At 41.2% G+C, this 24,848-nt stretch overlaps 1 protein-coding gene across 1 annotated transcript in view; it reads left to right on the top strand.

The window, feature by feature from the left end:
- The first annotated feature begins 10,255 nt into the window (after positions 1-10,255).
- The window catches only part of tenm4 (teneurin transmembrane protein 4), a 345,863-nt gene continuing 331,270 nt past the window's right edge, over positions 10,256-24,848 (top strand). The window contains exon 1 of the mRNA XM_084310380.1: positions 10,256-10,374. The gene's annotated coding sequence lies outside the window, so the exon portion shown is untranslated. The remainder of the gene's footprint in view (positions 10,375-24,848) is intronic.

The following is a 24,848-nucleotide window of genomic DNA, read 5'->3' as shown; positions in this document are numbered from 1 at the left end:
TATATTGTTGCTGCTGTTGTTATTCTGTTGTTTGCCATTCATTCATCACAATATATAGGCTTGGTTTAAGAATCACACCGTCTCCGAGAGTGTTTTGACAACATAGCCATAGTGGTATCTGGACGTGGTGTCGCCTTAGCCGCTGCAGAGCCTTCCAACCGCCTGTTACAGGTGCCGCGTCACAGCTGTGGCTTTTGCTTAGGAGCCGCATGTTAATAAATGTCAGCGATGCTGAGCTGGGTTTGGCAATGACTTAATGCACTGCTGAATCGGTGCATTGACCCTGGACCGGTGACAACACCCATCAGCTTGTATTAAGACAAACACGGGCAGGGCGTTGAGCTGCAACCTGATTTTGATGGACATGCAGTCGTTATCTCGTCGGTCCCCACTGATCATATGCCTCTGCGCAGCGATGGCTCAGGTCAAGCACATGACAGAATCTCAAGGGCAAAATGCAAACAGTATTTCTGTTTGGATGGGAACGCCGCGGCCGGTGCATTAATCATCCCACAAAGTCCAGTACGTGCAATTTAACATTATGAAGATACACTACACTATATTCAACTCTATTTTTCCCATCCCTGTACATATTCTGTAAGCTATATAACTCTCACCTTACTGTGTGATGGACCAGGCTCTCAGATGGACTAAGACAGTCCATATTCTGTACAGTAAAGATATTATTCGCTAGTGCAATTATTTCCTCTCTCGTACCTACAGCACTACTGTACCTACTCCTAAGTTTTTCCTTATTTAATCACAATAACTTCGTCTCTTAAATGATATGCCCCAGAAAACTCCTACTGTAAGTAGGCATGTGCTGTCGGGTGTATTCCCGAACGGCCCGAATTCTCAATCCACTTTTTATGACCCCTAATCAGAGCCGTTGAGGAGTAGTTAATGTTTTTAGTTTTATGAGAATAGCACCACCATGAGGCCAGATGACTTAGAACTTGACAGACCTACTTTCCATGATAAGGCAAACATTTTGTCAATAGGCAATAGTCCTCTAGGGGTCATGGATTTGCACAGCACATTTTTAAATATTAAAATGAAAGCTATTTGAGGTATCATGTTCCCACAAAGGATTTGCGGTGGCGGTCAGAGTAAATCCATAATATCCCCAACACTGTCGTTCAGGGATATAATTAGGCTATGCATAGCCATACTATCCTCCTCCTTTCTCTGCATGAGCTCATCAAACCTAATAATTAGAAAACATTAGAGGATAACTGAGATGCTCCCCGAGAATGATATCTGCTGTGCTTGGGTTACATTTTTGGTCCGTTTGCCTCTCATCGAATGAGTATCAGGAGATTAATATGTCATCCCCCCCATTTAAACTCTTATATCCAAAGACTCTAAGCACTGCATGTGTTTGCAGAGAATGGTAGGCTACTTTAGCAATTACAGGGATTGTTTTCTCATCCTTCTTGTTAAGACAAATCAATGGTGGATTATAGATAATATATATATATATATATTAGTGCTGTCAGGCGATTACAAAAATGGAACTAATTAATTACACGATTTGTGATTAATTAATCGAATTAATCACATTTTAATCGCATAACCATTTTAGGCCTGATATTCTATATTCTATAATCATATTTCAAATGGCATGTGTCCGGATGGCAGAATTCAGTACTGTATCTACAAAACCTTCTGTTTAATCTTCCATTTATTCATTTGCTTAGATTTTTCAGGTCTGGTAAATTAGCATGGTAAAATAGCATGGTGTTATTCACAGTCAAAGATAAAAAAAAAATTGAATTGATATTCTCATTTGGTTCATTACAATTTAATCAAGCCTAGTAACAGACACAGTATTTCTGACACTGGGAATACATTCCCTGAGATCCATAGATGTCCCTAGAATCAGATACCAAGAACATGCAAATTAACCATATTAAAAAAAAGTCTGTAATGTGTATTCTACGTTCTTATGGAATGAATGAGATTAAAAAATATATATATATATATACTGTATATATTTTTTTTCTTTTTTTCTTCATTTTGAGTTAATTTTCATAACGCGATAATTTGCTGTGTAATTAATTAATCTAATTAATGTGATAAACTGACCGCCCTAATAAATATATATATATATATATATATATATATATATATATATATATATATATAATATAATTCAAGTGTGTACTTCACTCGCTAGTTAGCATTAGTGGGTATCAGTTATTGTAATGCTGAGTGAGCATACATTCACTATTAACATTACAATGCTACTGCTGTTACTGTCACCAGAGAACTAGACATGATGTCCCCAAATGACCCAAATTCTCAATCCACCTTCTGTGACCATGCCCCTAATCCGAGTTGCTGAGGAGTAGTCAATGTTTTTAGTGTTGTGAGAATAGAAACAAATTTGTCACATTTGGTGAAAATCAGCCTGATGGTGATGCTATAGGAAAGGTGATGTGAAAATGAATGGGCATCTTCCTACAGGGGTCATGAATGTACATCGCAAATTTTAACAAAAGGTATCTGAGATAACTAAGTAACAATTCAGAATAATCTTTGTTATGTAAATAACAAATATTGTGTGACAAATCACATCAATGACATAGTGCTTTTGTGCTTGGGTTGCTTTGCAAGTTGCTTCTCTGAACCCTTGTTCATGTCTTAAGGCTATGAAACACCAGGGAACTTATTGGGCAACATGATAAACAGGAAATGAAGCGAGACAGGGACAAATAATATAATATAATTACTGTGGGAAACCAGAAGATGCCATGTAATCAATGAGGAGACATCTGCTTGGACAATGTTGCCCTCCAACATCACCCAAAAATAAGTTGACCATTGTATCACCACATCAACGCTGCTCAACTTTTTAGGCAACATTGTATAGGGCTAATATTGGACCAGCAGATATCTCAACATACGTACTGATTGCATGGCAACCTCTTGGTGCCCAGATCAATTATATTGTATATTCTGCCCTGTGTCTCACTTAATTTAATTTCACATTGCCCTTGTCCATCACCCTGTCCAAAAGGTTTCCCTATGTATCAGTCTCTGAAATCAACTCAAGTTGTGAACGAATAAAGTAGCTAGCTGGGCATGAATATATGCAGGCTACTGATGTTAAACAGGTGACAATAGATTTATGACATTGGAATCTAAAGCAGGAAATAGCTCAGGGTGCCAACATGCAAAAGTTTCAGTATAGAGGTTTGTTGGCGGTCAATATTTAATATATATGAAGATATATAATTTAATGAGAGTTTTAGACAAAATATGTGTCTAACCTTTTGGTTTATCATTGGGTTGTGGGTACAGACAAACATACCAACAAACAAACAAACAAACTGACAGAATTCTTCAGAATCTCAGGGCCTTGTTTTATCTATTTTCATAAGGTTAAATCCACACACTCTTGTTATCAACAAATTAAATGCCACTCCTATGTTTATTTGCTTTCAATCTTAGGGAACGATTTAGGGGTGGGGGTTCTCTGTCAATTACCAAGCAAGCTTGTCTTTCCATCACAAGTTTTCTTGGATGGCTAACTTTCCCACTGCAGTTCTCAGGCTTGTCAATTCACAGATATTTCCCCTACTGTAATAGGATCAGGGCTCGGAGCTGCTTCCAAATGATTGATGAAAGATTAAAAGGATTGTTGAGATTGAAGGCACATTTAGCTCCCCTGCCGAGGTTCAATGTCTGGTCCTTGTGCTAGCAGTGTGGCACCATGCAGATGAGATCACGGTAGAACATGACGGTAATGTAAAGCGGATGTGAGCATGCCTCAGAGACCTGGTGACAGGGACAAGCAGGCAATCATTTCTAATCGGTGCCTTCCCCCTCCCTCCAGAGGAGTAACGTCAGGTACATGTGTGGTCATGGAGGTGAGGGAGGAATCAGACTTCAGAGGAAAAAGAGAAAAAAGTGAAGAAAAAAAAACTTGAACAATCAAATGGTTGTGAATTTATGTAATAATAGCATCAGTTTCTACTCTTGGTGACAATAGCACAGGTAAGAGGACCCTGGGGGCCAAGGTATGGGGATTTCTTGGATGGAAGAAAAGCGGCGTCACAAACCCAATTATCAACCTTTCAGTCTTTCTCCTGTAAGTGTTTCTCACTGTCCCTTTGCATTTTCTCATATACTGGTATGATGTTTGTTGTTCACTGCATGAAAGGCTTTTAAGAGAGAAAAAAGAAACATTATAATAAAGCTTTTTAAGAAGCAATAGAGAGGCGAAGTCCCTCCCCTTCCCCACCATGGGACCCTATTTCAGAGGTAAAATATGAGCGGTAGTCAAGCGGTGAGAGATGGGTGCTTTTTTTTATCCTGTTTGAATTATACCATGAATTACACATGTGATGTTTGTCAATTTAAAAGTGTAATTGTCAGCTACCTAACGTTACGCATTAAAAGCTATCGATGATGTTAGCTAATGTTAGCTAACTTGCTTGTCAATCAACTTTCTTGACTTGCTAAATTACATTTTAAATGTAATGTAAATGTAAAACGTCGTAAGTGTATGACCGTGTATTCATTGCACAACTCAAACGGGATCAAAAAAATATTTGTCTCTCGCCATTATTTCTTTTCTGAAATAGAGTCCTGTGGTGGTTAGCTGAAGTGGAGGGACCTCGCCTCGCTATAAACCTCTCACAGGTGATGTACCTCCATACCTGTGCTGTGGGGATGTAGGCCTAATCCTTGGGGGGGATCCTTGGGGAAACATAGGGCTGTGGGAACATTATAGGGACTAATTTGAATGGGTGAAAGATGTCTTAGAAATGGGGGAACATAGGGCAGTGGGAACATAGGAATCATAATGGCTTGAGCGCGTGAGAGGTCTATTATTTGCTCAACATCTCTAATACAGATGAAAACTTTCCAAACAGAAATGAAGATCAAGTGACTTTTTGATCACAGGTGATTCACAACAGGCAACAGACCTCCTGGCATATCATTATTTTTCTTGTGTTTTTTTTATTTTTTATTTTTTTTTACTTTGGAACAAATGTTGTGCTAATTAGCTTGACAGGAATGCAATCACTCGCAAACCAGATCGCTTCCAACATCACTGGGGTTCTGCTGAAGGGCGGCCTCGGCTGAATATCTTGTAGCACTGCAATTAGGAGTCATGCTGTTGAATAAAAGATCAGAAGCAAAATTATATATGATTATGATTAGTTATTATTTCACATGATGTTGCACTACGTCACTTATACAGAACGAGGGGAATCGCAATTCAAATGTGGGGAGTCACTACTTTGAAGAATAAATATACTACTATGTTTAAAGGTGCTAGATACTATAATAATAACACATCTACAGAGCTTTTAGAAAGGTGCGGAATAAAAGTATTGCTTTTCCCCCGCAAAAAAATCTTGATGAATGAATTTATCATTTAAAAACATTTTATGTGGTCCAAAATGAATGTTGTTGTTAACATGTTTAACCGCCTAACTTATTAGAATAACAGGGACACACAGTGTCCTATGCAAAGCCAACTGGTCTTACACAAAGCGCATTGCCGCTCAGTCACCACTAGGGGCAGAGTGACTACATTTACATTTACATTTAGTCATTTAGCTGACGCTTTTATCCAAAGCGACTTACAAGTTCTGTACGACAAGACAGCAAGAAGGGTACAACTCTATCAGCTGAGTAACAATGTTCATCAAAGTGTTGCGTGTTACAGTGTAGGTTAGTTTATTAGGACAAGTGCATGACAGTAAGGTTAGTCAGGGTTAGTCAGGGTTAGTCAGGGTTATATATATATATATATATATATATATATATATATATATATATATATATATTTTTTTTTTTTTTTTTTTTTTTTTTTTTTTTTTTATCATTTCAGATAATGGTTGAAGAAGTGAGTCTTTAGTCGACGGCGAAAGATTGGACGGGATTCGGCTGTCCTAACTGGGATGGGTAGTTCATTCCACCATTGTGGGGAGGCGGCTTCTCTTTGATGACCCTCTGGGAGCTTGGATAGGAGTAGGTCTGAGGCGGCCAGAAGATGCAGAGCGTAGGGGTCTTGAGGGTGTGTAGTTAGAGACCATTGACCGGAGGTAGGCGGGAGCGGTTCCCTTTGCCGCACGGTATGCTAGGTCGAGGGCCTTGAAGCGGATACGTGCAGCAATGGGGAGCCAGTGCAGGTCCCTAAGAAGTGGGGTGACATGGGCCGACTTCGGTAGGTTTGAGATCAGGCGGGCCGCTGCGTTTTGAATGAGTTGAAGAGGCTTGGTGGCAGTGGCCGGGAGGCCAGCTAGCAGTGCGTTGCAGTAGTCGAGGCGGGAGATGACTGTTGATTGGACGAGGAGTTGGGTGACTTCTTTTGTCAGGAAGGGGCGTATCCTTCTGACGTTGCTCAGGAGGAATCTGCAGGTTCTGGTTGTCGCTGCGATGTGAGCAGAGAAGTTCAACTGGTCGTCGAGGACAACACCAAGGTTCTTGGCGGTCGGGGACGCGGTCACAGCTGCATTCTCGACTGTGATGGAGAGGTCGGTCAGGGGGGAGGATTTGGCCGGCAGGTGGAGCAATTCTGTTTTGCTTAGGTTCAGTTTGAGGTGGTTGGTCGTCATCCAGGCGGAGATGTCGGACAGACAGGCCGAGATCCGCTCAGAGACGTGGATATCTGAGGGAGGGAAGGAGAGGAAGAGTTGAGTATCATCGCCATAACAATGATATGAGAAGCCATGAGACCCAGTGATTTAGTGTAGAGGGAGAAGAGAAGGGGTCCTAGGACCGAGCCCTGGGGGACACCCGTCCGGAGGGGGCGGGTGGCCGACAGAGTCCCTCTCCATGACACTTGGTAGGAGCGGTCATTGAGGTATGATGTCAGCCATGTCAGCGCAGATCCAGCCACTCCCATTCCTGCGAGGGCCGCGAGGAGGATCTGATGGTTGACTGTGTCGAAGGCTGCAGATAGATCTAGGAGAATCAGGACAGAGGAGAGGCCTTTCGCTTTTGCTAAGTGAAGTGCCTCTGTGACCGCAATGAGGGCTGTTTCTGTGGAGTGGCCAGTCCGGAAGCCAGACTAATCACGAGTGAATGACTGAGTAAGTTAGTGACGTTGCCCGTCATGGATTCAGATTCAGTTTTATTGTTGCTTCTTGTCACATTTACATACAAAAAGAGCAAAATACTTGGGTCTTGCCCCCTCGAGGTGCTTTGGATCTAAAAGTCTGGTAATGGGAAGAATTGCACTACTGTAGGGCCTACAGAATTCACAGTCCTTAAATGAACACACCAACTTTTTGGGAAATTAGCTTATTTGCCATCTGCTGCCTGGGCACAGTGATTTCATCACCTCAAAAGTCCTGTTGGTTTTTGAAAAACTGGGCTTTTGAGGTGATGAAATCACTGCGCCCAGCCCTACCCATGCTGTAAAGGAATGTGAATCACTACCCACTTTCAAAACCACACTCAAAGAGCACCTACGAGAGACTGCAATTCGAAACTGGCCCCTGTAAATGTCCTAACGCAACCCCCTCCAATGTACAATAAATGTCCTATTAAACCCAATAATACATGAGACCCTCTTCTTGGAACCAAGTAAGATTTCATCGATAATCCAATGTAAAGTTACCCCAACCCCCCCACCCCACCACCTCCTATGTACTCCTGAAATCTGTTAATACCATTTTCAATCAATCAATCAATCAGCAGTGGTTCGGCAAAAATAAAATTCTGAGTATTTATCTGCTTAGAAAACGAAAATATCTAAAACATTTTTGTATTTCTCCATGTGGTAAATACAAAGGTCACAACATGTTTACAGGCAAGTTTTGGAGTTGTATTTGGAGTGTATTTCGTGACTGTTGGGAACTAGGCTACACTGGCACACCTACTTCCAGTGAATGACGCTAAGCTATTAATGGATAACGGTACAGCTGTTCCCTAAGCCTAATGCATGCACAGAGAAGAAAAGGGTATGTATCTGCTTGTCTAACTCCAGGGTAGATGGCAAATAAGCTAATTTCCCAAAAAGTTGGCGTGTCCCCACTAAACCTTGAAAACAAATGTCCTCTACTAATGTTAGGATGTTATAAATACTGTACAAGAGGGCAGCCCTGCATTCCCATATTCACAAACATCAATCATAGTGAGATTAAACTTTTTCAAATACAGACTGAATTGCTGTTGTAATATCTGTATAACAGCAAATAGTCTGATACTCTAGCGATTAGGCTATACTGTCTAATGCAAATCTGTGGAGATACTGTAGGAGGTCAACTAAATATAATGGTTGAGGAGGTTGGTTAAAGAGACACCTGAAGTTTAAATACTAATGTACAGATATTTTATATCCCCCATCCTGTATTTTAGTCACCTTGAACCAGGACATTTGAACCCCACATACTTTTGTTGGGTTTTTGTCTTGATATGTACTGTGGTACTTTTAGGATTGGTAGTAGCATAATTATCTGATAGCATTCTGTGGTACAGGTAAGGGATTAGGCCTTTTATATATATTTTTTTATCTATCGCTATAGCCGTTGGATTTCTTATGACACTGTTATGCTCACATATTTCAGACGTAAGGATTTTGTGAAAACACCATGTGAGCACTAAATAAACAAAACAAAAAAGAAGAAAAATAAGAAGAAATTACTGGGTATCTTTTTTTGGAATTGGACTGAACAGTGGCGAGTGTGTCTGTCTACAGTGCTTTGAAGCGCAGGGCAGGGCCACTGGGTTCGCGGCTAGGCAAGGGTGACTGTCGGCGTGGATGACAGCAGCAATATTGGTGCCATGACACAGTTTAAAAGGTTAAGTCTGGCCTTTTCGTCTGTCTGCGTGCAGTTTCTGGGGCGTAGGCTGTGGAGTCAGTAGAGAGGACTGTGAAAAACACAGTCGTATGTGAGTTGTATTGAGTATGATAATGCATCACTTTTTGGTTGATAATGTTCAGAATTTGGCACATAACAAGGAAACTATAGCGTCTACTAGCTGCACACAAGAGTGTTTAAATGGAACCCCCTAGAATGCTGGTCTCCCCTTTCCTCCTGTTGCCTATGTCAACGACAGAGCTCCCATTCCCACAACGACACGGTCACAATACCAGCCCGGGCTTCGGTTTTACATTTGAAAGAATATTTAACTTTTCACTCATCCATTCGCAGGCTGTGAGCAGTAAGACCTTAAGCCCCGGCCAAGATTAGCTTCTGGGGACAATGCAGTGAATTAAAGCCCACACATACCTCCTCATGGCCCCACTCTTGTTCTCTGAAGGGACCGAACACACTTCCAGGGCCAGGAACTCTTGACCATTCTTTTTCACCCTGAGGAGAGGAGACCCTATGGGACTGGAGATAAATATGTGGCAGTGGATTTAAGATCTGAACTAGGCTAGACAAAAGTGTTGTCAGGTGAAACAAAGACAGATGTTCTTTTTATTTTCTTGCTAACCTACAAAACTCCAGTGTCAGAGGTTTCCACAGAGGTTAAAGCAAACGGCTGAGCATATTTGCCTGGCCTATCGTGGCTGTCAAATAGCCATGCTCAGGGAATAAATAATGGCAACTGCATTATTATTATTATTATTATTATTATTATTATTATTATTATTATTATTATTATTATTATTATTATTATTATTATTATTATTATTATTATTATTATTATTATTATTATTATTATTATTATTATTATTATTATTATTATTATTATTATTATTATTATTATTATTATTATTATTATTATTATTATTATTATTATTATTATTATTATTATTATTATTATTATTATTATTATTATTATTATTATTATTATTATTATTATATAAAACAAAAAAGTACAACCAACCAACAACACTAACCTCCTACGAGTTAATGTTCAAATGAAACACATAATACATGGTCTTTCTACACAAATAAATAAATAAAATAACCTGACAGAAATGTTGATATGGGACCGAAGGGGGCGTCCTCCACGCACACTCATTCCCCGTCCGCGGTACAAACTAACTCAACGGGAGAGAGCGTTGCTTGTCATTCCATCCCAACCCATATCTGCTGGCGCGGCGTCACCTTATTCTCACTGTGTGGCAAATCTTTGGTGTGTTCGGGGCGGGGGACTTACTATTTCACGTTTTCCCGAGGATTTCGTTGCGTTAAATTATAGGCTCGAATCTTGGACGCCTTTGCCTTTGCCTCACATCATCCAGTCGGCTTCTTTTGAGAAATGCTGTAATAACAACAGCACCTTGGGGAGGTTTAGCCATTCCGTAGCGCCGTGACTACCGTGGAGATACTTGTTCTACTACAACACACCTACTGTTCAAACGAAAAGACAAAGAAGCTCTTTTTTGGGGGGGGGTCTCTTCTACGTTGGCGAAGCATCAACAGGATAGACATTGGATTTGTCTTCAGAATGGTAAGCTTGATTCTTCTTCTTGCCTCTGTTGCAGAAAAACAGCTGCACGCACAGAGCATCAATGCAGCAGAAGCGACGCGCGTCGGGAGCTGCGGTCAGTTTGTGGTCCTCTCTCTGCTCTTTCACTCCTAGAGATGGAGGCTTTAAAAGAAAAAACATAATCGCTGTTTAGAAGAACCGTTTTGAAAATATTGGCTTGTGAGTTTGCAATATCTACCAGTGGGCTCCTTATAATAGTCTACCTGGTATCGCGTTATTAAAAGCCGAAAGCTATAGAGGGCTAAACAATTGCAGCATGTGGATTTGATTGACCTAATACTACGGACCAAAAAAGTAGCCCATACGAAGCTAAAGAATACCATTGTCCATACTGTCCCATACGATCATGTTGGATATGTAGCCCACAAATAATGTATGAAGACGGACAAGGACACACCGCAGATCGGAATTGTGAATACGATTTGACGGTAGGCTTATAGTGGATTCATCATGTGTGGAGCAGGTTCAGGTTGCCAAACCCCAAACCTATAGTCTCCCAGACAAGGCTCTCGTTTGAGTATAATTCTAAGTGTAGGAATGCTGTTTGTTTTAGATGTATGAGATGCTATTAAGGGTTTTGCATCCCCTATTGTATGTATTGAGCTGTACTGTACTACTGTACCCATTCTGCAATCTGTTAATAAAGTTTTCAATCAATCAATCAATCAATTGGGCTTTATTTTTTGTAGTTATATTATAGGCTACCGTAGTCTGCCTTATAAGGCTTTTTATGAGCAGGTGAATCTTTGTTCAACTTTGACTTGGCAGTAGGTCTGGTTGCAGCATCTAACCCAGAAGGCTTCTTTGACTGTGTCTGGTCTTGTTGAAATTAGAGCATGGCTGGGCTGCGCAGAGGTGAACTGTATTGTTTGACATCTCCAGAAAGTAGATTTGATTCTGGGGCCTCGCCCACCAATGTGTTTGTTTAGGCTTTACTACCCAGCCTATTATTTTCACTCCACCGATCATTGTTACTACTACTCTCTAATACAGCCAAATATAACACATGCATACGTAACATAAGCTGTAGGTATATTATTTAATTGCCTGTGAAATTAGTTTTGACATTTTAATTTACCATTTTGCTACCTAGATTTGGTTTTAATTTAAATGTGCCCCAAACCAAGTTTCTTATCTAAGGGTTTTAGAACCAAACGTACATTTTTAGAAACGGGCTGAAATCACTTTATAACATATTTAGAAAGTTTCAGTTTGTTATAACTCACTATAAACCGTAATCCACTATTATTATTATTATTCATAATTCAGAAAGATGCCTGAAAGCATCCTTGATCTGGGGGCCCCCAGGAGACGCATTGTGGGGCACTAGGCACCAGCATAATGCTTTCCATACTAATGCTTTCTTTCTAGTAGGTAGGGCAGAGACAAACGCACATGCACACACACACACACGCACGCACACACACACACACACACACACACACACACACACACACACACACACACACACACACACACACGCACACAGACAGACACACACACACACACACACACACACACTGGAGTAATGGACTGATGATAGAACTTGGTTAAAAAAAGGAAGATTAGTATTGGTATTAAGTGTTATTATTAGCCTTACTACTTAATGCAAAATGTACTCTTGGGTTAACCTATACTGCAAATATCCATCTATATGCCATGCCATTAAGTCTGTAGGAGTATTGTGTGCAGGGGTTTCTGTGCTAATGGCACAGCTCGCAAATAGCTCACTTTATAGCCTACCGCCATTGGCCGTGGTGGGCCGCATGACCCCAGATATAAGGGGTTAAACCCGTGGGAATACGGGGCGGGGGGGGGGGGGGGCTCTGCACTCCACCGCGTAAAGTCAAGGGTTTGGTGGAGGCCTTAAATGAGAACTCTGAAGTTGTTAGGTCTCACAGAGGTTAACCTTTGTCAGACAAGGCCGTATTCTCTCAGCTGTCTTTGTGGTGGTGATGAGCTCTGAGGAACGTCCACAGCACAAGCCCCTCTCTGCATGAGAAGAGGGGGAACCAGCCCTATTTTCTTGTGGTCACACATGAAAAATCTGTCGGCGTCCTGTTGCCTTTTGTCCTTTTTTGTGTTTTGAATTGATATATGGTTTCACGCTGAAAAGGGCCAGGCTGCCAAAAAGAATACTTAAGGCTCGGAAACACGGGCGAAACGGTCTAATTCCTTCAAACCTGATTAATATGGGATCTTTCTGTCGTCAAATCGATAACACAATGGATTTTAGACAACGTCAGCCTAATGTCGGAACGATACACATCCATAAACACGAAGATTCTGAGTTGCAATATGACCTTGTTATGTTCCATAACGATTGGGCTCATCTGAACTAACGTTGACAGTGTGTGTGTGTGTGTGTGTGTGTAGCTGGGTGGGGGCGGCTGGGGGAGGGGGTGGGGGGGCGTGCGGCAGAAGAACAATGTCACAACCAAAGCAATGAAATGCCTCGGTCCCTGAGGGGTTATCCAGAGGGGTGCTGTGGGTGTACTTCTTCAAGTAATAATTGCTGTGAGAACTCTATAGTAATCTAGGCTGCGTGTGATGGGAAGAGGGTATTGTAGTGTGTGTGTGTGTGTGTTGTGTGTGTGTGTGTGTGTGTGTGTGTGTGTGTGTGTGTGTGTGTGTGTGTGTGTGTGTGTGTGTGTGTGTGTGTGTGTGTGTGTGTGTGTGTGTGTGTGTGTGTGTGTGTGTGTGCTCAGTTGGAAGAGCAACAATGACTGGAGTCTCATTGAAAGAAATCACAGGCCACCAAAAGCTGCAAGCCGACCTGTTCTATTCCTTCACAGAAAGCCTACAACACAATGATTAACAAATAACAACGTTTTGAGGAATATATTTCTACACCCCCCCCCCCCCCATTGTTCCTTCTCATAATATACACCAAAGATAAGTCAGAACTAAGATAAGCCCATATCCCTGACGTTAATATATTAATATATTAACATTATAATCCATACCTACCCTTTCAACCTCTCAGCTCGGGGCTGTTAATGACGCCATGAGATTGGGAGAGAAGGAGAGGTGGATCTGCTACCCGGAGCACTGTGTTCTGTCGAAGCTGCAGTCTGTCATATTGTGATTTGTTGTGATAGGTCGAGGGCATTGATCGCGGGGATCAAAGTATGTTGGTGCTGTGCACGAGAAATAAACAACTTCAATTTTTTATGTTTTAGTATTACTTTGTTTGGGGAAATCCAGCATTTGTGTGATAATATTTGCAGTGCTGTGTTCCATACGGTGCAGGTTGTGGCTGACGCCATGCAGTACAGTAGTATGTACAGTACAAGAGGCTCTGTAATGTTCGACCTCAAACGTGAAGTCTGCTAACATCCTAGACAAGGCCACCGTTCTGTGATCTCAAGTTACCGGCTGCCTGAAAAGTATACTGTTAAATGTTAGGCTGTGTCCTTTTTGAACTGGACTGGATTTGCTTTCTGTGTTATACAGAATATCTGGTAGAGCAATAGTCTTGTTCCTTCTTCCCTTTAATCCTACCAGGTCCATTTTGTTTTTTTTAAAGAAGCGCACCGGTACACCAGACGGTTCCTGGTAGCGAACGTCTGAATGGGTCATATGGAGAGTGCTTCAGGGGTAGAGAGAGGGGGGCAAGGGGTGAGGAGAGGGGGGTTGGTGGCGGTGGCCACAGCAGGGTAATGTTTCTTCTTTCTGGGCAGTCTGCAACAGTCCGCAACAGACTTCCCTTTGTGTTCCAGATGTCGCGGTGCACATGTAGCAGGTTCTGAGTAAATTTACTTAACTAATGGAAGCTAATGACAAGTCTTGAGGTGTGGCTCTCGTTATGCCTTTATCACTCTTACTGTGTTTTGTTGTGTTTGAACCCTTTCACTTCCACATGACAAAGGGTTAACCCTTTCACAACCACACTACAGCAGGTTAACCCTTTCACTGCGACAATACATAAGGTTAACACTTTCACTGCCACATGACAAAGGGTTAACCCTTTCACAACCACACTACAGAAGGTTAACCTTTCACTATCACACCGTCTGTAGTGTGGTAGTGAAAGGTTAACCTTCTGTAGTGAAAGGGTTAAGCTAAAAACACAACTATCAGATTGTTCACGATGGGAAATCGGTCCTATTTGGTCCCTGACTGCTGCAGCCTTTAGAGATGAAACATCAAGACTAACTCAGACTCGCTCTGAGTATGCAGTGCACACACATTTACTTATAGCATATTTTAGCACACATTGGCAGATACATCATAGAATAAAGCTAATAACTAGCAGGGTACTTGATAAGATAAAAAAAAACAGCTACAGAAATGAATACTGTGATCAAACTCTATTTAGAAATGTCAAAATTGCTTTTAAGATTGGATTGCTCATTATCTAGACTACAGATAGATCACAGACTGCCAAAGATCCCCATTTTATTGAAAAAAGTTAATTGAATAAACATTTGTTTGGTAGGGTTTTTTCCACCAAAAATGGCCAATTCAATTAACTACTGAAAATGGCTTAGCAGCATTTCTACCTTTGCCCTCTGCACAAATAACAACCTGGAGTCGGAGGCATGCCCCCAAGTGGAGTTAACTGTAGAAAAAACATGTTTTTGAGTGGAGGGGACCTTTAAAGGTTGAATCGGTATCAGGCAGTCAAGACCTCCCACCAATGGAGACCAACCGAGGCAGACTAGCTTCGTAACACTCCCATTATACATTGTTCACAGACTGATGTTTCTCAACTGTCGGGTCAATGCACTTAGGATTGACACTACTGGAGTTAGCGTAAGTGCACCGCAGTAATTAGGCCTGCTCACATTATTGCGCTGTGAATGTCACGGCTATATGGACACACTAGATAAGAAAGAAACTACTACTCATTTGATGCCTGGCTGCATTACAAATCACACTGAACAACATGACACATGACAAATAATAACACGTCCTTATGGTGCTTGAAGGCTACATTACGGGGGTCAGTTTGTCCCGACAGGCATCACATCTATTGCATCTATCAGGATAACAAAGTGGCCAGACTGTATTTACTGCATCTCTGGATCCTCCCAGTCAAAACAGCTTCCCCAGTGGCATTTCATCATGGCCACGATAATCTTATGCAAGGTGGTGAAATGGCAGTTAATTTGCAGGTAATTAGACCCTAGTGGTTTACAGTTGAAAGGGCAACATACAATCAGCGTGGCTGGTCTGTTTTGAATGTCAGAGAGGCTCAAGTAGGCTACTATAGCGGGGAACTCAGCATTTACAGTACATTCAGCATTTGGTATAGGCAGAGAATGCTGTTAAAACATGAATGATTTTAGTGGGGTTTACCGGGAGTTTAAACAAAAAAACATCGCCTTCTGCATTCATGACAGAGTAGGCCTATTTAGTATCTTAAGAGATGAATCATTTGAGCAGGGCTTGTTTGGAGTTTTAAAAATACTACATTATATTTGATGCTATATGAATCCACCCCCACCCCTCATAGCCTAATTCCTGTTGCCTTTGGTTGATAATGTCCAAATTCTTGTAGGCAACAGCATTGTCCATATATGTATATTAAAGCTGTCAAAGTTAACGCGGTATTAACGCGTTATCGCCCGATTCTATTAATGGCACTATTTTTTTTTACTCACGATTAACTTTTAAGATTTTTATTTATTTTATTTGTTTGACTTATTATTGTTATTTTTTACTAGACTTCACTCAGGTGTATTATTGATGCTCTCATTGATACTATGTTTGTTTCTGAAGTGTGTGTGTGTGTGTGTGTGTGTGTGTGTGTGTGTGTGTGTGTGTGTGTGTGTGTGTGTGTGTGTGTGTGTGTGTGTGTGTGTGTGTGTGTGTGTGTGTGTGTGTGTGTGTGTGTGTGTGTGTGTGAGATATAGAGAGAGAGGGGGGTGAGAGAGATGAGGAAGGGGCAAGAGAGAAAGAGAGCTGGGAGAGTGTGTGTTTGTGTGAGAGAGAGGGGGGGGTGTGTGTGATTAATCAGCCCTTGTGTGGGTGAATGTAACAAGTTCCTAACGTTTTCTTTCCCCTATTATTTCATGCACACTTTATTCATTGTTTTAAATTATTATTTTCTTTTAAGTTATTTTGTGCATCACTCTGTTTTGAATTTGATGCAAATTTGCAATGCATGAGGGTCATCCTTTTGTGTTTAAATGGCTGCATAAAGCAAGCATTTGTTGACTCGCATGTTGATAAGAGTATTAAAACTTGGAACTTGAAAAAGATCTGTTTAAAGTAAAAAGAAAAAATGCGATTAATTTGCGATTAATCGTGAGTTAACTATGGACAATCATGCGATTAATCGAGTTAAATATTTTAATAGATTGACAGCACTAATATATATATATATATATATCTTAAGATGACTATATATATAATATATATATATATATATATATATATATATATATATATATATATATATATATATATATATATATATATATATATATATACAGTTTGCACCCCACATGACCTCGGGGGGAGTAGGGATATCCATTGATGCACAAAGCTTTTAAAAGATGTGAGAGTGTGCCACTTTGCCTCTCAACGTCAAAAAGCCTTTGCGTCATGTGATTTTATCAACCGTGGTTTAGTCCTTTACATTACACGTGGGGGGGGGGGGGGGGGGGGGCAAGGGTTGTACTACAGCTGCAGCTGACGGATGGAAAAAAGCAGAGGAAGTAGAAGGTGCAGGTAGGCTGTTCGGGGACAAACAATGCTGTAAGGGACAATTCTAAAGGTCGTTTGACATTCAACATTAGCTAACGAGAAGGAAACTTTGTTATCTGCGGTGTGCTCTGAGAATTGGAGAGCTGAGCTGAAGTGCTTGATGAAATTAGATGGAGACGATTGCTCTTAAGCTCTGCCCTGTCCAGAAACAGAAAATAATGTTCTCATTGTATCCCTGAAATACTTGGGTATTGTTTTAACATCTGGGGCTTTATTATTTTTTTTGATCTACCATTTTCTATTTTTCTCCCATCCCAATTTCGTATCGTCCAATTCTACCCTCCCCTGTCTCGAACGTTGTTAGGCCATGCCTCCCACAAGCCGGCTGCAATGTAGACTAAGCCTTACATCACGTGTCCCCTCCGGTACTCGAGGAAGCAGCAGTCGCATCTTTTCACCTGCACAGCGTGATCTCTCAGCGTCGGGGGTCTGCGTTTGGAGGGCACGCCGCCCCCGTCACTTCCTGATTCTGCTGCGCAGGCGCACCAACCGACCTGTAGGAGTCGCTGTCCACAACGTCCGATCCCCACCCATCAGCTTCCCACCCCCTAATACTGCCAATTGTATTAGTATGAACGACCAGCCAAGCTGATAGCAATGCGGAGAGCTGGGCTCGAACCCAGCGTCTCCTGCATTGGTGGTGAGTGCCTTGCCCACTGCACCACCTAGCCGCCTCATCTGGGGCTTTATTAAACCACGCCGGCCTAACGGTGCTCATTCAGCCTAGTGAGTTGAGGATTTGTGAAAAGGTTCTCATGGTGGTCCTTATTATTTGTGGATAAACAACATGCATAGCACGTTAATTACCACACATTTAATTGGTTTCTTTGTACCCCAGATGAAGCTGTTGTGCGCTGGATGGCTTTTGAGAACCCTGCTTGTGCCAAGTGGTGGAGTAGGCATCGTGAATTGTTTACTTAGGGAATGTTGGGGCTCTGCCTGAAGTCGAGCTGAATTGCAGGCCGTTTTTCAAGGTTTAACTTCTTTAGTATGTGACTTCAATTGCAGGTTTTTCCAGCTAGATCACCATGCAGGTCTGTCGTTTCACAGTGTGAGATGAGTTTTCTTTTATTTTCATCTCTTACAATTGTTGCATTTTTAACCATATGGTGCTTTTTCTTTGGCAAGGACTTTCTAAGCAAATTAGCTAAACGTTGTATTGTCTCATTGTTGATAGTTGCATGTATATACACACTTACACCACACACACACATGCCCAGGCGACAGTAGAATTAATCTCAGGTATCTTCTATTGAATTCTGTGCATGGAATGTCTAAAGTAAAGGGAACGGGGGAGCATACATTTAAAATGCAGGCTGTTGAGGTAATTGCCCAGGGCACAAGCCATGAGCAATTTCCATCTTTGAAGCACATTTAGAATGTGAAATACAGAGGCACAAGGGTTGGGCGATAATCCAATATTACCATTTATTGTATCGTAGCGGGATCATGTTGTGATGCAATTATGATATTGTGATAACGTTCCGCACATTGTCTTATTATTATTATGGATAGAGTATATACTGTATGTCTCACCTGTCCGGCTGACCAGACCCTCACCCTTATCTTTTATTAATATTTTATCTTGGTCTTTACCTCTATATTTTATTGTCATTTCTATTACCCTGCCTGTACCTCCCCTCCCCCACCCGCATGCTGTTCTGACACGTGCATTTCTCCAAGGGGATTAATATAGGAACATCTTATCTTATCTTATCTTTACATCATCTAAATGATCATAATATGATATTTATTTCATATTGCCCAGCCGTACGAGACACTGGTTAATTTGATAACTAATGCAATGGCTCACCAAAACAAAAACACTAGCGAAACCTTGCACGATTTGGCCTTATTCAAAAGTGGATTTTGGTTGCAACTGCATCAAAATGACATCACAACTTGGCTTGCCAGGTTAAGTACTGATTTATTATGATTGTTATTTAGTCATTATTACTACAATAACATATCTACAAACCAGCCAGTTAGTGCCTGACTAACATCTGTGGTAACATGTCCAGCCTCCCTGTAGCAGCCTCTTGCAAATATGTGAATTCATCCCCTGTCCTCTGACTGTAACTAAGATATTGATGATTATGTAACATGAAATATAAGACAAACAAGCTAGCAGCAATAGCAGTAACTTGACATAACACTGTTGTAACTGAGTCATCGTGAGGCATCGTGAGATGGCATTGTCTGCCTCGGTCTGGAAATTGCTTATTTGGACAAAGGTTTATACTTTTGTGGGCTACGTTCTACTCTGTTCTACTCCATGAGTTACCAATCAGCTAGTGGCTCCAGCTGACCAGGTAAAGCTTCCACAGCAGAGGCACGTTTTATAAGCGTTTATTTTGGGCTGATGTAGAGAATGTTGAGACAAGAAGATTTATACTCTCTTGTGGTGGTCCAGCATTGAGTGAGTCATCAGAATTCTGCCCAGAAGAACTTTTCCTAAAAGTGACCATTATGCCACAGCTTTGTAATACAGTAATGAGAGCTTTTCATTCCCATCCTTTTTGTGATTGAAGTTGTCGCACCAACTGCACCAACATATATATAATTTCTTTCAGCTTAAAGCTGCTGGTACCTCTGTGAGTTTGGAAAACCATTGTTGCTTGTGCATGGGCTTGAAAAGTCCTACTGGGAAGGTAAACTCATTCTTGCTAATTTATCAGAAGTTCCCTAATGCAGCTTTAAAAGAAATGGGAGGAAAAACTAAAAAGTCTCCATAGCAAACTATGAGGTTTTCAGGGGCAGAGGAGTAGGGTTGGGTACCGAGAACAGGGTACCAACCAAGTGGTACCGGTGCTGACATGCTTGGTACTACCGAGACCCAATCACTAACCCTCACTAACCTTACTGTCATGCACTTGTCCTAATAAACTAACCTACACTGTAGCACTCAACACTTTTATGAACATTGTTACTCAGCTGATAGAGTTGTGCCCTTCCTGATGACTTGTCGTACAGAAATTGTAAGCCGCTTTGGATAAAAGCGTCAGCTAAATGACTAAATGTAAATGTAAATGTAAAGGAATTTCGATGCCACACCTTATGTATAATGACTGTCTTTCGCCCCTTTTGTGGTCAGCAATGTTGCAGAACACTTTTCTCTCACCTACTGCCCAGCCAGCAGTCTCACATGCACTTCAGAAGCAACAGACAATAAGCAGAACAGCATTGTGTCAAAAGCAAAATGCTCTTGAGTCTCAAGTATATGGCTTAGGTTCCCTGAAACAGCAGAAAAGTTGTTGCATTTTGCACCTTTTTACAGACATGCCAATTCATTTTCATTGTCGCACTTGTGTGATTTTCAAATAGAAAATTTAAATATGCCTCTACTCCCCTGTTCAATGTTTCAGCAATTACCACAAACTGATGGAACAAAAAAATAACTGAATTTAGAACCTGAATCAGAACAAGCGAATGACGATACAGGGGCAGCCAGTGAAACGGGAAAAAGGTTAGAACCTCTGAAGACTCAAGAGTGTGTGAACTCAGTTCCAATGATATATCACTGATATATCATTGGAACTGAGTTAATAAAGTGTCTCAAGAGGAAAACACTGGATATCTGGAACACACTATGACCTAGAAATTATCTGTGGTGTAACTTCAAGCAAATGTTTCTTCCCAAAACTAGCTTGAAATTGAAAATGCAGTATTGGCTTGGTGTTTATTTAAAGAAACAAACAAATAATAAAAAAATATATATAAGAAAATAAAATTTTGGAACCATTTAGGAATTGGCATTGTTTTGAAGAATTTATTTTGGCATCAGGATAAAAAAATAATAATAATAATAATCAAACGGTACCCAACCCTACACTGGAGCAGTGAAAAGGAGTTGTCAATATATTTGGCCAGTGTTAGGCAGCACAGTGGAGTGATAGCTCTCAAGGGGGCTGCCCTTAAGCTGTTTTTCTATAAATATTAATAAGACCCACAAGCCTGCAGCCTGGAAGGTAGCTAACACTTGGCCCCCGTCGCAGGCTGGACCTCACTGTGGCAAGTAGTGCAAGGAATGATAAGATGACATTTAGAGACAAGCCTAATTTTATACTCCTGATTCATGATTAAAATGTGAAATGGCACCACTGGAAGCCAAAGGTTGGAATAGGCAGACTTTATTTATGTAGAGTACATACCTGTGACCTCAAGCCTCTTGTGTTTTCAATGAATGGCTCGCGGTCATCAAGTGTTACGGACACCGCTGGGCTGTCTAATTAGAAAGCTGTGATACTGCAAATAATGGCCATATAAGTTTCCTTTTTCACATTCATTCATCCATTCATCCATTCATCCATCCATTCATTTGTTCATCAATTCATTCATCCATTCATTCATCCATACATTCATACATTCATTAATTAATTCATGTATTAATTGGAAACAAACCTAATTCCAAACTATCAATGACAGTCATATTCACATTCATAGCAGCACTTCAGATGCTCTGGGACAAAGCTGCCTAGACATTTTGCAATAAGAGTGTTTAGTTCAACAACAATCCTGAATGGGTGACTGTCTGACAATAATGGTAAAATAGTCAAAGCACATTTGCCCAAACAGTAGTTTCAGCTGGTGTTGAGGGGGAGGGGGGGGGGGGCAAGGCTTGAAATGTCTTTGGTAACAGAAAGAACAGACAGAAAGGCAGCCTTTGGTCGAGAAGAAAGGTAAAACAAATTCGTCGACAACTCGTCATATGATGTTCTTGAATCAATGAGTAGCCTAATCGTGTTTAATAATCGTAATTTTAATATCAATCAAAATAATTGTGATTATGCCATAATCAAGCAGCCCTACTATGATGTTCTTCTTAGGCAACCGTTTTGATGAAGAGTTCTGGATGAGCCACATTTGAATCAAAGCAGGAACAATACAGCCACATAATTATTAGTGTTGCCATTGATGGCCATGTACTATGTTTAGACACACATCAACTAGACAGGATACCACCCAGCAGACGGGTACTGCCCTGTGTTTGTCTTACTCGTGACCTGAGCACGACTTGATGTGTAAGACACGTGAATTAAAGGGATGTGGTTCCAAATTATAACAATAAAATCAATGGACAATGGAAAATGACCTGTGAATATCATAAAATAAGAGGTACAATAAAGGAAATGAACCAGAAGGTGAAGACATTAGTCTAGGCTAGTTCAAGTGAGTGTGAAATAGTCTTGTGTTATACCACTTCAGCATTAGCTGTGATTCGTTTTTGAGTGTTAAGTGTGTTTCAACTGGATTCTGTTCAAATGCAGGTACTTAACTCTATAAACAAAGGACCATTGTCTATAAATGAAGGGCAGTGTCTATAAATGAAGGACCATGTCTATAAATGAAGGACTGTGTCTATAAATGAAGGACTGTGTCTATAAATGAAGGACCATGTCTATAAATGAAGGATAATAATAATATAATAATAATAATAATAATAATAATAATAATAATAATAATAATAATAATAATAATAATAATAATAATAATAATAATTAAGGACTGTGTCTATAAATGAACGACCATGTCTATAAATGAAGGACTGTATATAAACAAAGGGCCGTGTCTAGAAACGAAGGACCATGTATATAAACAAAGGATCATATCTATAAACAAAGGATCATGTCTATAAACAAAAGACGATGTCTTTGAGGGTTTCTCTTTGGAAGAGTTGTTCCAATTTCAATTGCATTGCCCAGACTCCAGACTACCACACTACTGAAGGTTAACCCTTTCACTACCATGCTACAGAAGGTTAACCCTTTCACCACCACACTACATAAGGTTAACCCTTTCACTACCACACTACAGAAGGTTAACCCTTTCACTACCACACTGCATAAGGTTAACCCTTTTCACTACCACACTACATAATGTTAACCCTTTCACTACCACACTATAGACGGTTAACCCTTTCACCACCACACTACATAAGGTTAACCCTTTCACTACCACACTACATAAGGTCAACACTTTCACTACCACACTACAGAAGGTTAACCCTTTCACTACCACACTACATAAGGTTAACCCTTTCACTACCACACTACAAAGGGTTAACACTTTCACTTCCAAACTACAGAAGGTTAACCTTTCACTTTCACACTATAGAAGGTTAACCTTCTATAGTGTGGTAGTGAAGGGTTAATAAGTGAAGATTTGAGAGTGAATGTTTGCGCTCTGTGGCCCAACTTGTTTCATGCAGTGAACGAGGGATGAGATTGATAATAATGTAGATTTTGTAGTTGTTGTTTTCTTGCATACTTTCCTCATGGATATTTGAACCGTTTCGGATGAAAAACCTCATGTTTGTTTTTAAATCTTTTGGACAGCCCGTGTTGCATTTGTCATGGCAATCCGAATCACACATGTAGTGTGAAAGTGATACTGTCTTTAACTGTAAACCTACTAGGCACATTTAGATAATCAAAGTTGAAAAGTTAAACACTGTTCATCATGAAAACTTAAAGTGGAAATGAAGCAGTGCGATAAATACATATTCATAGCATCACATTAGTATTTAGATAAGCCACAGAAGAAATCACGTTATAAAAATAAGCAGTTTCTAAGAAAAAACAATTTGTTGTGTGCATTTCTGAAGCATTTAGCATTATGGGCGCGGCCATTTTGTTGCTGACGTCATGAAGCTTGTTTGGTGTATACACTGCTGGTTAGTTGCCTAGATAGTGAATGGGTCAGTCGGTAAATAAAATGTTGCCTACAAAACAACGGGACCACGGTGGTTCTGTTTGTATTGCTCCTGGCTGTTCAAACTAATTTTACCATGTGAGAGAGAGGAAAGTTGGTTAATTTCCACAAACTACCAGTGAAAAAAACAGTGTTGTTGGCATGTTGGCTCAGGCTGGCTGCACTCAGGCGGCGCGACCAGCCTGTTGGACAGGGAAGGAGGATCTGCAGCGAACACTTCATTGCCTCGGATTATGTTGTTGGGGGTGGAAGGTTTGTCCAGAAGACCACTAATCAGCTGAAGCCTGGTGCGGTTCCCTCGGTCTTCGACAGACAGACCGGCGTTAGCTCTCGGGAGCGATCGCTAGCTAGTTAGCACCAGCCGGGGACCGGCGTTAGCAACCGGGAGCGTCGCGGAGCATTCAGCCTGCTGGCTACCTAGATCCACTTCAACCAGCCGAGCGTCGGGAGCTCCAGCAGCTTGTCGATGTGCTAATAGCCTGGAGCCAGCTACCGTTAGCTTGCAGAGGCTCCAGCACACCGACAAGCTGTGTAGCCAGCTACCGTTAGCTTGCAGAGGCTATTAGCACACCGACAAGCTGTGTAGCCAGCAGGCTGAATGCTCCGCGACGCTCCCGGTTGCTAACGCCGGTCCCCGGCTGGTGCCAACTAGCTAGCGATCGCTCCCGAGAGCTAACGCCGGTCTGTCTGTCGAAGACCGAGGGAACCGCACCAGGCTTCAGCTGATTAGTGGTCTTCTGGACAAACCTTCCACCCCCAACAACATAATCCGAGGCAATGAAGTGTTCGCTGCAGATCCTCCTTCCCTGTCCAACAGGCTGGTCGCGCCGCCTGAGTGCAGCCAGCCTGAGCCAACATGCCAACAACACTGTTTTTTTCACTGGTAGTTTGTGGAAATTAACCAACTTTCCTCTCTCTCACATGGTAAAATTAGTTTGAACAGCCAGGAGCAATACAAACAGAACCACTGCGGTCCCGTTGTTTTGTAGGCAACATTTTATTTACCG

The sequence above is a fragment of the Notolepis coatsorum genome (assembly GCF_963971535.1).
Source record: "Notolepis coatsorum genome assembly, chromosome: 1".
In the NCBI taxonomy this organism is placed as follows: domain Eukaryota; kingdom Metazoa; phylum Chordata; class Actinopteri; order Aulopiformes; family Paralepididae; genus Notolepis; species Notolepis coatsorum.
The sequence above is the reverse complement of the archived record's forward strand: the minus strand, read 5'-3'. Positions and strand labels throughout refer to the sequence as shown.